Genomic DNA, 12,767 nt, shown 5'->3' on the forward strand with positions numbered 1-12,767 from the left:
CATTATAATGCTACGAAATGCGCGGATGTGAAACCAAACAAACACAGTCGCTTCTGTGGACTGTTCGCAGCTCGCAGAGAGGGCCGGTATATGAGAAGTGGCGCACGCTTGAGGGCGTTCTGCAGTATATAACTGTTCTTAATTTTCCATCACTTTTATACTTTTTTTTTGTCTTTTTATACTTTCACTTAAGCTTTCTGTTTCTGTAGCATTTAATTAATATTTGCCGCTAAATCAAAACACCGATGTTAAGCTGCTTCTGCCCGTCACCCCCGCCCCATTTTCCCCACTATATATATATATATATATAGTATTCCCAGCTTACTGTAAGTTTAATTTCAGTTTGCTTGCTGCCAGTCGCTTTCGTAAGCTAACGCTCTCACAATTCTCTTGATTATTTTATTTATACATTGCTTTTTTTTTAATGCGTAAGCGTTTCCATGCCTACCCAACGAGGAAAATCGTCCGTCCGTCACGTAAGACGATCGCTTTCAAGATAGGCCCCGCAGCAGCGAGCGAATTGATCTTCGCGCTGTCTTTCGCTTCAACGCGAACTAAGCGGCGAGAACACAGCACACACGAAGCTATCTGCACTCGGGAGCACTCTGTCCTCATCGCAGACGGCTTTCAACATAGGGGCCACGCGGCCGCGCCATACGCAGCCGCCACCGGATTACAGTTGATCACGGTGCATAACGGTTCGACGCGGATGGATAAGGCGCTAAAGAACGATAACGGCTTATAATGACCGGAACGTCATCAGCTAGCGCACCTGGCGCCCCAACCAGCAGTAGTTTGCTTGCGGCATCAATTCACCTTGCGTTGCTGTCCGCAGCAGTTCGTGTCGCCGCAGCGCTGTCGTGTATACTGGTCGGATCAAGTTTAATAACATTGATAATGACACCGGGTTGCGTGGACATGAGCAAGCGGCACAATGATTACGCATACTTATCCAACTCCCAGAAGAGTTTCTGCGTGAATATTTTTTGTGTGTTCTGAAAAAGACCCGTATAATGTGATTGATAACCTTAAATATGAATCGGGGCCTTTCCCCTCAAGTTATACATAAGTGCGGCGATTGCTCTTAATCGATTACACACGAACACACATGGTGGTTCCAGGCGAAGTTCTGATCAACTAACATGCCTAAATGCTTTACTACTGGTTGCAAATGCAACTCTTGACAAGAATAAGGACTGCAACTGTAAGAGTGAAGAAATAAATATTCGTTCGACAAGATGCGCTAGTGAGGATTCCGAAAACACGTGTTTTTTTCTTGGCTTGGTTGACGAAAATTGAATTTTCATCAAATCAATCTACAATTGTACTTATGCCCTTTTGGAAATGGTTCCATTCTTTTTCGTCACCTCGATCTTAACTTCAGTACCAGTGCGGTGTCATCTGCGTACTGGAATGCTGCAGAAGCGATGTTTTAGAATACTGAGATCTGAAATGTAGACGTTGAATAACAGAACCGCCAAGTCGTTCACAATATTGCGGCGGCGCGAAAGAATGAAGTTCAAAGCCGTTGTACAGGTATGGAAACGACAGGGAGGATTTATCGAAGCTGCGACCTCGATGAAATACAGTTTTTCTTCTTGTGGTAATGACGTACGCTATATGGCACGACGTGGTTCTGCATTCCGAGTCGCCAGTGCGAGTAGGCGCTTGGCGGTGCAATACTGAATGCAGAGCGCATATTTGCCCGCGCGCGGCGACCGCAGGTAAGTACCTCCGCGAACGCAAAGCACCTGCTGAGCTAAAGGATGCGCCGTGCTCGGCGCGAAGCAGAACGAGGCTCGCGTAGTTTGCACGCGTGGTGTAGCGCCCGTAATTTGGTTTGCGTAGGCACAGCCGAGCGCCGGTGTTGTTGAAACGGCGCTGCCAGCAAGGCTACGCGCGGTGCAAAGGCGGCCGAATTGGGTGTGCGCGCTCCACCAGCCCGCCGTGCGCGCGCTTCTGGCGAGCGAGAGCGGAGCCGAAACCAAGCCGGGACGGGTAAGTAATGGCGCGAAAGGGAGACGAGCCGGTGCATTAATCACGTCTCCCGTTGCCTGCCACTGCGGTGCCTCCCCCCCCCCCCCCCCCCCCCCCCCGCATCGCCACTATACACACTCACGGCGCTGTATACGAGTGATTTCGTCGGGCAATCGGCCGCCTCTGGCAATGCGCGCATAGTACGAACACTGCACCTCAACGAAGCCATTTGGTTGCCGTCGTTTTGGTTTCTCTTGGCGCTGAGCGAGGCGTATCGAATTATTAGACCCGCCATCTCGAAGTTGACTAATCAGTAACACGAATGGAATTGGATAGAGAAACGAATTTGTCGGAAATAATGCATATGATGTCGGCCAGTAATGAGCTTCCTCCAATAATGAACTCCCTGAATACATGTCGCAACAGCTCTCTCTCTATATATATACCGGTCACTGACTCTGCGACTGCAATCGCGGCTATATACAAGTTTAGAAAGTTGTACCGGGACGCATCATGCGCAGCGTATAGCGACGTAATTTAAACCGAGATCATTTCCTGAACGGCTTATAGCGTCAGGCGCCTTGACGAGCCATCCGTTATTGCGTCGTCTTTACAGCCTGCAGCTTAGCAGACATAAAAAAAACAACACTGAATGTCGAATCTTGCAACAAGGACATCACACGTTGTTAGTGAAACGGTTCCTCGGTGGCACTCTCCCCGCCAGTCAAACGCGACGGAATACAACGCACTTGACGAGCGGTTCCATCACGCCCCTCTCGTTCGCCGCCAACACACCCGCCGCATGGCGACAGGCAAGAAGGAGAAGCACAAACAAGCCTTCGCAAGTGCCGGGGTGGCTCAGCCGGCGTCGCCACACCGAGCTAGCTGCGGCGTCAGCAGAGTGCGCGAGATGCCGCAAGGCCGAAGAGTGCAGGTTGCCAGGTGAGCGCGCAACCGCCTTATCGCCACTCCCCGAGATATGCACATACGCACCTACATATGCACGCGCCGTCGCAAACAGAACAGCGACCCGAGATGGCTATAAGGGGGAGCGCGACAAGAACACGGCCGCGCGTCGCCGCGACTTGATATGAAGGGCGCTGCACAGCCGAGCGCGAAACATGAAAATACGGCTCGCTTTATTGACCCACGAGACTCAATTTTACGGCCCGAGCGAACATCATTCAGACAGTTTAGCGCTGACGCGCTGCTCGTTCTCCGGCGTTGCTTTATAGCACAGTGTATACAGCTTAACTGGCGGCGCCGACGCAGCAGACCCCCCCCCCCCCCCCCCCCTCTATAGTACTTCTTCCTGCTTCCTACGACAGCGAGCCCGCCAGGAATCAAGGAGCCATCGTTCCAAAAAAAGAAAGAAAAAAAAAAAAAGGGACTCTGTGGACAGGCTTCATTTTACGCCTCCTGCCGGATCTCCTCCCCTCAGTTTCATTCTATATCCTCACTGCTGGGTTTTTCCAACTGGAAATGAATAGACAATGTCGGTCCGATTCGGCCTGGCGCAGTCGCGACATTTACTGCAGCGCGTTTCATTACTCTCCCCCGCCCGGGTCCGAGCGCCGCTGCCGCCTCGAGGGCGCGCGCGCGAGTCCAGATTAATTGAGAAATGTTGACGCTGGGTCCGCGGGCGCCTGTCGCGTTTGCGGCCGCGGCAACCGGGACGGCGCACGCAGACCGCGAGCGACTATAAATTACAGCGTCGTTTTTCACCGGGATGAGGAGGAAGTACGCCTTATGAATTTCATTTCTCAGAAAAGACGGAACTAACATTAAAAAAAAAGAAGAAGAAGAAGAAGGCAGCAAAATGCGACGTGTGCCAAAAGGTATTACTGGCATATCGGTTCGCGAAGCATTAAAAATATGCGCGGCGAGAATATGTTCTTAACGGATCCGGGGCTATTTTTACGTCATGCATGCTGCCTCATAATTTTTCTTTTCTTTCTGCGTATACGTATAGCCGCGTCCACCCTCTTTTGTCTTTCTCTTGAGAGAAGGCTCAGCGTAAAGCTTACGTTCTTGCGATACCTATAGACATATTTAGCTGCACTTTCTTCAACAGCCCGTTAACGGCAAGCAGCAAATGCGTGTGCATTCAGGTGTCGCTGAAACTCGTAATCGCTCACGCCGCTCTTATTCCGCTTCGCTGTCAGAAATAAGCCGTATATGCGTAGCGGTACTGAAGTACAAATAAAGGACACTTCGCCTCCACGTGTGTATACGCAACTACAGTATATAAATAGCCGTCTGGGAGAGCGCGGAGCACGCCGCGGTAATTGCTGCACGGCCGCGCAGTAGTTCTCGTCCGGCTCAACGCGTTTAAAAGACAAATGCGAGCCTCCGTGCGAACGAATGTATCGGGCATTTGAAGGTGCACTTTGGCGGTAATAAACGGCGCGGTATAAACGTTTCGACAAGTGCACGAAAACGCACCGGCATACGAACGTAAGAACACGGAAGAAATAGAAAAGGAAAAAAAAAAAAAACAGAGAGAGAGAGAGAGAAAGGGCGGGAGGGTGGCAGCTGTACTATATAGAGAGGTTGCGATCAATAATAACCGAGGAGACGTCCGCTCTATCTTGCCGCAAAATCCCGCCACTGCACTTTTGAGCACGTTCTATATAGCGAAGCCAGGGAGATGCCCCTGAATTTTTAGGTATATAGCATACAGGGCTGTCTTCTATACATTTTTTTTTCTTCTCCTTTTCAGCGGGGTGACAAGCGTGCTCAGATGTCGAGACACGCAGTCACGGCGGCATTGGTCCCTCGCGATACACAAATTGCGCCTATAGTTCGCGCACACTCACGACACCACAGATGCAAAACGGTTCTGAAATGAGAGCCGAATGCTGCTGAATAAACATCGCCGCAAGCGCAAGAGACGTATAGTGAATGTAGAAACCGATTTGCTGGCAACTGGAGAATGTAGGACAAAATTGTGTAACACCCCCGCAGTACCAGTTCGTTTGCGTGCATAACAGATATTTTTATAAGATATGGTACTGCACGTTTTCGCAGAAGGAACAATTGAAACTATGGCATCTTGATGTTTTTTTCTTTGTTTTTTTTTTCTGGTTCCCGCGCATCTTGTTAGTATAGTTGAATGGTGACACAGGTAAAAAAATCAAAAACAAAAGCACGTTTGTTCACATAACACGGTGACATATAATGACCAACTTGAAAAGAGTCAGCCAGGCTGGGTCTGCTTGAAACACACTTGTGTTTCAAGCAGACTACCTCTGACATCCACTGCAAATTTTCGCCAGACTTGGGCAGCTACGTACGTTTTCTTCTGTTTTATTCAAGTATGAACTGAATTAATATATTTACCTTCAGTTCCTATATTATATTACTAGCCAACATACGACGATAAGTACTTCCTCTATTTATCTTGTTATCTTCTCATATACTGTACTACATTAAAAAAAGTCACCGCGAGACATTTTTTTTTTTTAAGAGCATTCTTTCACGAATAATCCTCGAAAATGCGTGAAATCTCCACGAAATTGGAAGACTCGGAATTTTGCGATATATCACAGAGCATTACCGCGACGTCGTGGTAACACTATAATTTCGTGGTAAAAAAAACCAACTGACTTGTTACTTGAACGCTCTTGCAAAGCAAATGTACCGCCACCAGTAAAATATTAAGCGAATATCGCCAAACAAAGTCTACAATTCGTAGCTTCGTTTGTTTGCACATTCGGATGTATTTCGCAGCCTGAACACGCAGCCTGAAATGAAAACGGTCCTGTGCTCACTCGAGCGTGTTACAAATGCAGGGCCACCTCCTCGGTCCCTGGCCGCCTGTTAACGCTGTGCGACAATGCTGTTTACACGTTTCCGTTCATATGTAGACATTTGTTCCTGAGAGCATGCTTAAAGTGCTTACAAGCTTTCTTTCTTTTATTATTTTCGATAGCTAATAAAATATTAGAAATACAGGCATTGTCACGAAGGTCGCCGAGAACAGCAAAAGAGACAAAAATAATAATTATAAAAAATTTATCGGGTGATCTTTCCTAAGAACCCTAGATTTTCAGTACCACGCCCGAGCCAGTAGGGGAACTTTTGACAGGATGGTTTATATTTGCAGTGAAGCAAGAAAAAATATTAAAGAAAAAAAGAAAGATATACTTAATTGTACGTATACGGTAACATATCAGATGCTCGCGAAGAGAGAAATTGATGAAGCTCCTCATGGAATGAACGTTATTGTTTGCGTTGACTACAACGCGGGTACATCGCCTCGTTTGAAAAAGCTCAATAGTGTCTACAATTATTAAGATAATTTAAATTACGAAATAAACAAAAGATACATATATCTCAGGATTCATCACAGTGCCACGTTTAGGGGCAAAGTGTATAAATTGGGGCGAAAAGGGCGCTGGCGCCGCTAAAATCTGGCGCACCAAGCAGCCACGGGGCGAATTCATTTGTCGTAGAGAGTCACCATTTCAGAAGTCAAACAGAAAGCACTGCTAATCTGTTCACTGTCAGTTCGAAATGATACAAAGTGTACGTACCGGCATCGTCGTAACAAGCAAACAATAAAAGCAGCACAACTATTACCTGACAATGAACTCTACTCTTCAAGGCAGTAGGGAACACAGGGCTTACCTGAAAAGAAACAAAAATGGAAGACACACATTTCAGGGGCTAGTTTCACGGCAAGCGAACGACGAAGTAAGTTTCACGAAGTTTGGCCCAAAACATACGTATTACGCAGTCTGTGCATCTTACCAGCTAAAATGTATAGCAGGGCAAGAGCAACACGTACCCAAAAAAGAAAAATATGGCAGAAAAGCATCGACGCAACGCATTCATGTTTTCATGACAATTGGAAACTTCGCAAAAATTTGATGCGTTTAGGCTGACATTTACTACCTGCATAGCAGCAGCAGCCGAAGATTCCGAGCTGCGTGAGTCTACAATTGAATAAATGCGAACAGGCGGCCGTATTTCGATGGTGTGATATGCAAGAACGCTACTACCATCACATAGATTTAGGTGAACGCTAAAGAACACCATATGGTAAATTTTATTCCAGAGTCCTCCGCTGCGGCGTCTCTGATAGCATGGTTTTGCTTTGGGACCGAAAATTAATGAATTAATTATGTGCGAATACTGAAAGGTTGGGGAGTAAAATTGGGGGGAGGGGGGGGGGGGTGCTTGCGCTTGAGACTGCCGAACGGCAATAAAACTATGTCCTCCTAGGATACCCAAATAACAGATGAGGAAAAGTTTCGTTATGACAAGAAAAAAACAAATTATGCGGATTCCACGCGATGTGGGAATCGGTTTAAGCGAAGTTTTCAGCGGTGTTTTCAAGAAACGGTGCTCTTGTTACGTGAGCTATGTGCACAACGTGAGCAATGTAGGTAGCGCAAAGACAGTGGCTCTATATTGTATTTTATTCGGTTGTCTCGTTTTGCGTTGGAGAGAGAGAGAAAGATAGATAAATAATGTTAAGAGAGACAGGAAGCTACAATGCCTTCATTCGAGTACAGAAAACTTCTGCCTACAGAAGTAAACTTTGCCAGATCCGACGCTCCTTATCCATCATTGCACTAAACTAATCTGTCGTCGTCATTACAGGAAACCATTCTCGACTCCAGCCACATGAAAGTATTCTGCGTACGACTGCTCAAACAGCCGGCAGCCAGAAAGTCATTGCAGTTTAGACGTACCACAGCCGCACATTTCATCATAACCACGCTGAGGATGTCGATATATATCGTAACAAGTGAACCGTGCATCTTGTTCGCTACCAATGAGACGAAACTCGCCTGTGCTTTCAAACAGGGGTCTACAGCTTGCAAAGTCAACAATCGAGACAGCGCCAGAGAAGACGGCTGTCTCCATGAATTAGTTTATATGCGTGCTCGCCAATATCGCCTTCCCGCCCGAACAATCGGTCTAGCGCGCCCCCTCCAAATCCACTTCCCCGCACAATAGCAAAGCGAAGGGTGAAGCCAACCACACAGATGCCCACGGAAGGCAGTCTGATGGCTTATCTGGGCGCGCTGGCGTTTGACTTACAAAGGGACACATCTCGGCGGGCATGAAGCAATCTGATGAAGTTTCCGACCGTTCTAGTCGTTTCAACGAGACATCCTGGTCATTCACTGGCCGCGCTGGCGGCGCCCCAGAAATGGCACCGCCGAGGGTCGCCCGATAGAAAGAGCAGATACAGGAGAGGGGCTGGCGCCGCTCCAACTGAATATTTGATGCGCCATTAAGACCACATTCGGGTGGATAACACCGGCCGGTCCTGGGACCCGCTGCGGCTGACCAGCATCCCGGCCCGCGACTGACTCCGGGTAGTACTAACCCACATTTTAAGTTGCGTGACTCGGCAGCCTTGACATTTGTGCGGGACGGGACGACGAAGAAAGTCCCCCATTCGCCGGAGCATCCATCAAAATTCATTACGGAAAGAGCAGAGCGGACCCGATCACTGGCCGGGCGGATAAATCTCGCCCCTGCAGCCGATGCGCGGGGAGGAGCCCCGTTTCCCGACTCTTGCACCACGAAGATGTCGCGGGTCATTCGCCACCGCCCTCTGCCCGAGGAGAGACAGCAGGTGCTGATGTGTCGCAGTGGCGCTGGTCGCGGACGCTTGGCACCCAGCTGTGCACTTGGCTGACGCCCTTTCGCCAGGTACTCGCCACACGCTCGTGCCCAAGGCGGAGTGACACTTGAGAAGAGTCACAGCACGGCTTTTAGAATGCGTAGTATGTGCTTACTCGCAGCCACGAAGATGACGCTGAAAGCCACATTCACGTAGTTTTCTCGCTGTTCAACCACTTCAAACATGTGGTAGGGATAACTTTTGTTCATTGCATTGATTTGTTCTCTCTCTCTCCTTAGAAATGTTCCATTATCTCAACGCCCCATTCGAAGTTTTCAGGCTACAAAAGCATCCTAATGTATCATGTAAAATACGCAGGGAATACCTGCGATGTCACGAGTGCAATCTTAACGAAAGCAGTTCATTTAAATAGTATATGATGAACTTGCCACTTCTCATTTACAAGCGTTTTTTTCCCCCGAAAGCCAACATACCCTTTATCTCTTAAGGAATCGAATCGACCAAAAAAATTTCAGCAGGTCGGTACCTTCACCGACGAGCTCCTCTTTCCGCAACAGGTGGCTGTAATATACTGCAAGGAGTCTTATTTGAACATTTCGTTCGCTGGTGGCTAAGAAAAGTTAAAATTCCATCTTGTCCCAACGCTTACGTTTACGGCTGTCTTCCTTCGCAGCGCACTGCTACAGTTCCGAGCGGATGATATTTTTTCTCGCGCTAACCAACATTGCCGGCGGCGGTGGCGCGGCATATTTGCGACGTGTCGTTTTGCAGCTTGTCTATAAGGGGCCGCTCGCTGCTCTTACCGTGTGTATTTGGACGTGAGGAGCATTCGCAAGCACCAATGGTCTTATCTAAGCGAAACACCAGTGCTGACGTTATAGTCTCTGGAAAAACTCTTCGCGGAAGGGCGAATAACACGATGTGACGGCCGCCGTGTACCAAAACACACAGAATCACAGTGACGACGGTGCAAACGGGTTCGCGGGCCCGGGCTACCCGGGATACTTAGGGAGGGCGTATACGTTTATCGGACGCCCTCGTGATGCAGAATGATACGCTCATTTCGCGCATACGGGCCTGTTCAAAAACCGAGATTGGTTCCCCCCCCCCCCCCTCGATTTTCTTGTTCTTTGCTGTTCGTTTAAAATGTGCACCGCTAATTTTTCGCCCCACCCTGCGGAGAGAGGAACAGCGCGATAAGAAAACAACGTTTTCCTGTTCCTATGCACACTTCATCCCCCTCTCGGTTCGCCTCTATTACTTTCTCTCTCTCTCTCTCTCTCTCTCTCTCTCTCTCTTTGCCGCCATCGCGCCTTTCTTCAGCGCTAATGCTTCTTATCTCATAGCACGAAACTTGGCAACCGTGAAATCGAGCCAGCGTTCACCGACAAATTACGGCCGAAAAAAAAAAAGAAAGAAAAGAAGAAAGAAAATGGTTTGATACCCCGTTCTCCACTGCCGACAGTAATGAGCAAGAAAAATGACCGCAACTACAAATCTACAGGAAGGAAATATTTAACTGTGCGCGAAGGCACATACCGGTGTAGTGTGGGCGACCGAGTAAAAAAACGAAAGAAGGAATAAGGAGGGAAGAGTGAACGAATATTACAAGCGAGCGCGCGCGTAAAACGCACTTTTCTATTGCGCATATCTCTTTCCTTTCTCAAAAAAAAAAAAAAAAGACAAGAAAGAAAGAACAACAAGAATGGAAGCAGGACACGTCGATAAAAACCTCACATCCAAATGCGCATATATAGGAGGGGTGTTAATTTTCAACGCGTGACTTCGTAGACGCCGGCACGTGCACATTCGTATCTCTATGCCCACGCAGCTGCCATCCAAACAGAAACCGGGGCAAGTCTGCCAAAAGAGCAAGGAAAAAAAAGTAAAACAAAATCACGATGGAGAGAAGGCGGACGAAGAAGCAGCAGAAAAATGGTCGAGCCGAGGAAAAAAGGCAGGCGAGGCAGATAACAGGACAGAAAAAAACTGAATATATATATATATATATATATATATATATATATATATATATATATATATATATATATATATATATATAATAACGCGCGCGCGCGCGCGCGTGTGTGTGTGTGTGTGTGTGTGTGTGTGTGTGTGTGTGTGTGTGTGTGTGTGTGTGTGTGTGTGTGTGTGTGTGTGTGTGTGTGTGTGTGTGTGTGGTGTGTGTGTGTGTGTGTGTGTGTGCGTGCGGGGGGGGGGGGGTGTTACTCTGTTCCTCTATATGCAGCTATTGTTTATTCGAAGCCCCTCCTCACCCCGTGCGTCTCCGTTTTCTTGTCCGTGCGGCAAAGGCTCGACAGTTTGAGGGCGTCTACAGACGTGCTCCGGCGAACGCTCCAGCTTTTCTTTGCTTTTACGGCCGTGGCAACGGCGCATGCATACATGTCGGCACGGCGCCGAGTCAGCTTCGGGCGTCCATTCGAGAGAGAGAGAGAGAGAGAGAGCAAGATAACGGATGGATCAATCGACAGCGTTCGGTCGCTATAGGAGAAAGACCGCGGCAGAAGGGGGCGCCATGTCCTGAATGGGAACGGCGTGTGAGCCGACCCAACCACGAAGATGTGCCGGGAATGTCGTCACGAAGGGTGGCGCGCGTTTGCCCCGCGTTCGTACGTGTCCAGATAGCGGTGCGGTTCCGATCGGCGGCTGTGCGCACGATGCCGCCACCTATACAGGAGCGTATACACGGAGAGGCGGCGGACGCTCAGCGATCGTCGCCACGAGATCTGAGCGACTCGCAAGTAAACGACAGCGATTACGTGGGCGTAACGGACGTTGCTCGTTCAAGGATTTGGGAAGTGCGACAGGTGACGCGCACGAAAATGGTGAGACACAACAAAATATGGGACGATGCTTGGATTGAAATCGTAAAAAAAGGAAGGAAGAAAACGGAAGAGAGAGAAGCAAAAAAAGAAAACTACGCAGATCCAACGCACATCTTGGTATCTATATGTGAGGTGAAGCTTTCGTGAAGCGGTTAATCAAATGCTATATAAATTTTGCCAATTTCACTCCTGCGCGTTTGGTGCAAACGAAACTGGTGTGCACGCATGTGCTCTCGCGCTACGCAATGTGACACACGCAGCGATCATCTCAAAGAGTTAGTTGGCCTTTTACAAGATAGAAGTGTACGTGTGATTGTGGCCTAATGGCTACAGCACCGAACTGCAACGCGAGGTTCGATACCTCCCCCTCGGGCGCGTAATTCAATTTTTCTTTAAGCGTGAGCTATCTGGCAAGACAGCAGCAGCATACAGCAACCACGGTCAGGAAAAGCCGAGAGGGCTCGCAAAGAATTAAAGCTTCTCTTTTTAAAAAATGCGGAAAGTGTGCGCAGAATTCAACTTTGGTGCGAGGATTGAAAGTCGAAAAAATGAAACGTTACAGAATGAACTAGTTGACAAGTGACTAGTCATCTAGCAGCCTCATTATTCCGGGTCGCTATGCGCACCGGCAAGGCGCACTACACACATATGAGGCTGGCAGAAAGTGACATGTACGTGACAGTTATGACAGAAAGTGACAGTTAGAGGGTACCATTATGCACAACGTAGACACTACTTAGCGGGGAATTCCTGAAAGACGGAAGGCGAAATTGTTCTAGCCCTAAAAAAATGAATGAATAAATAAATTAAAAATTTTAAAAATAAAACATTTCAGTGGTTTTACATGTGAGAACCAAGATCTGATGATGAGACAGGCCGTAGAGGGAACTCCGGAGTACTTTTTCTTCTTTAACGTGCTATTATTTGTCTTCTTTAACGTGCACCTCTATTCCTGTTCTGCTTTTGCGACAGAAAACCCATAGGGATTCAAGGAACGACGCTCCCTGTGCGCCGTAAATGTGCGCCGCGTCGGGAGTATCTTCATGTAAACATTTGCCCGGATCCTCGTTATTCTCACCAATTTAGGGCACTTTTGGTGCAAACGCATATCCCCTTTGCTCACTCTGCGAGGTTCCAACACTTATGGCTTACAAGTTCACCGATCTGGTCCCACAGAACTCGAATAATAGTCTTCAGAAATGGTCGCTATACCATCGCAACTCTTTTACAAACGAGCGTCTCCCTTTCACTCCCCTAGGTTTTTCGTTTCTTCTTTTTTTTTTTTTTTTTTTTTTTGTGGACGACCTTGCCCCCTCTCAGAAACAACAGGTCCGAGC

At 48.1% G+C, this 12,767-nt stretch overlaps 1 protein-coding gene across 1 annotated transcript in view; it reads right to left on the reverse strand.

The window, feature by feature from the left end:
• LOC119462574 (Krueppel-like factor 6) overlaps positions 1–12,767 on the reverse strand; it is a 332,655-nt gene that overhangs the window by 57,455 nt on the left and 262,433 nt on the right. The gene's annotated exons all lie outside the window — the stretch shown is intronic.

The sequence above is a fragment of the Dermacentor silvarum genome, chromosome 1 (assembly GCF_013339745.2).
Source record: "Dermacentor silvarum isolate Dsil-2018 chromosome 1, BIME_Dsil_1.4, whole genome shotgun sequence".
NCBI lineage: Eukaryota > Metazoa > Arthropoda > Arachnida > Ixodida > Ixodidae > Dermacentor > Dermacentor silvarum.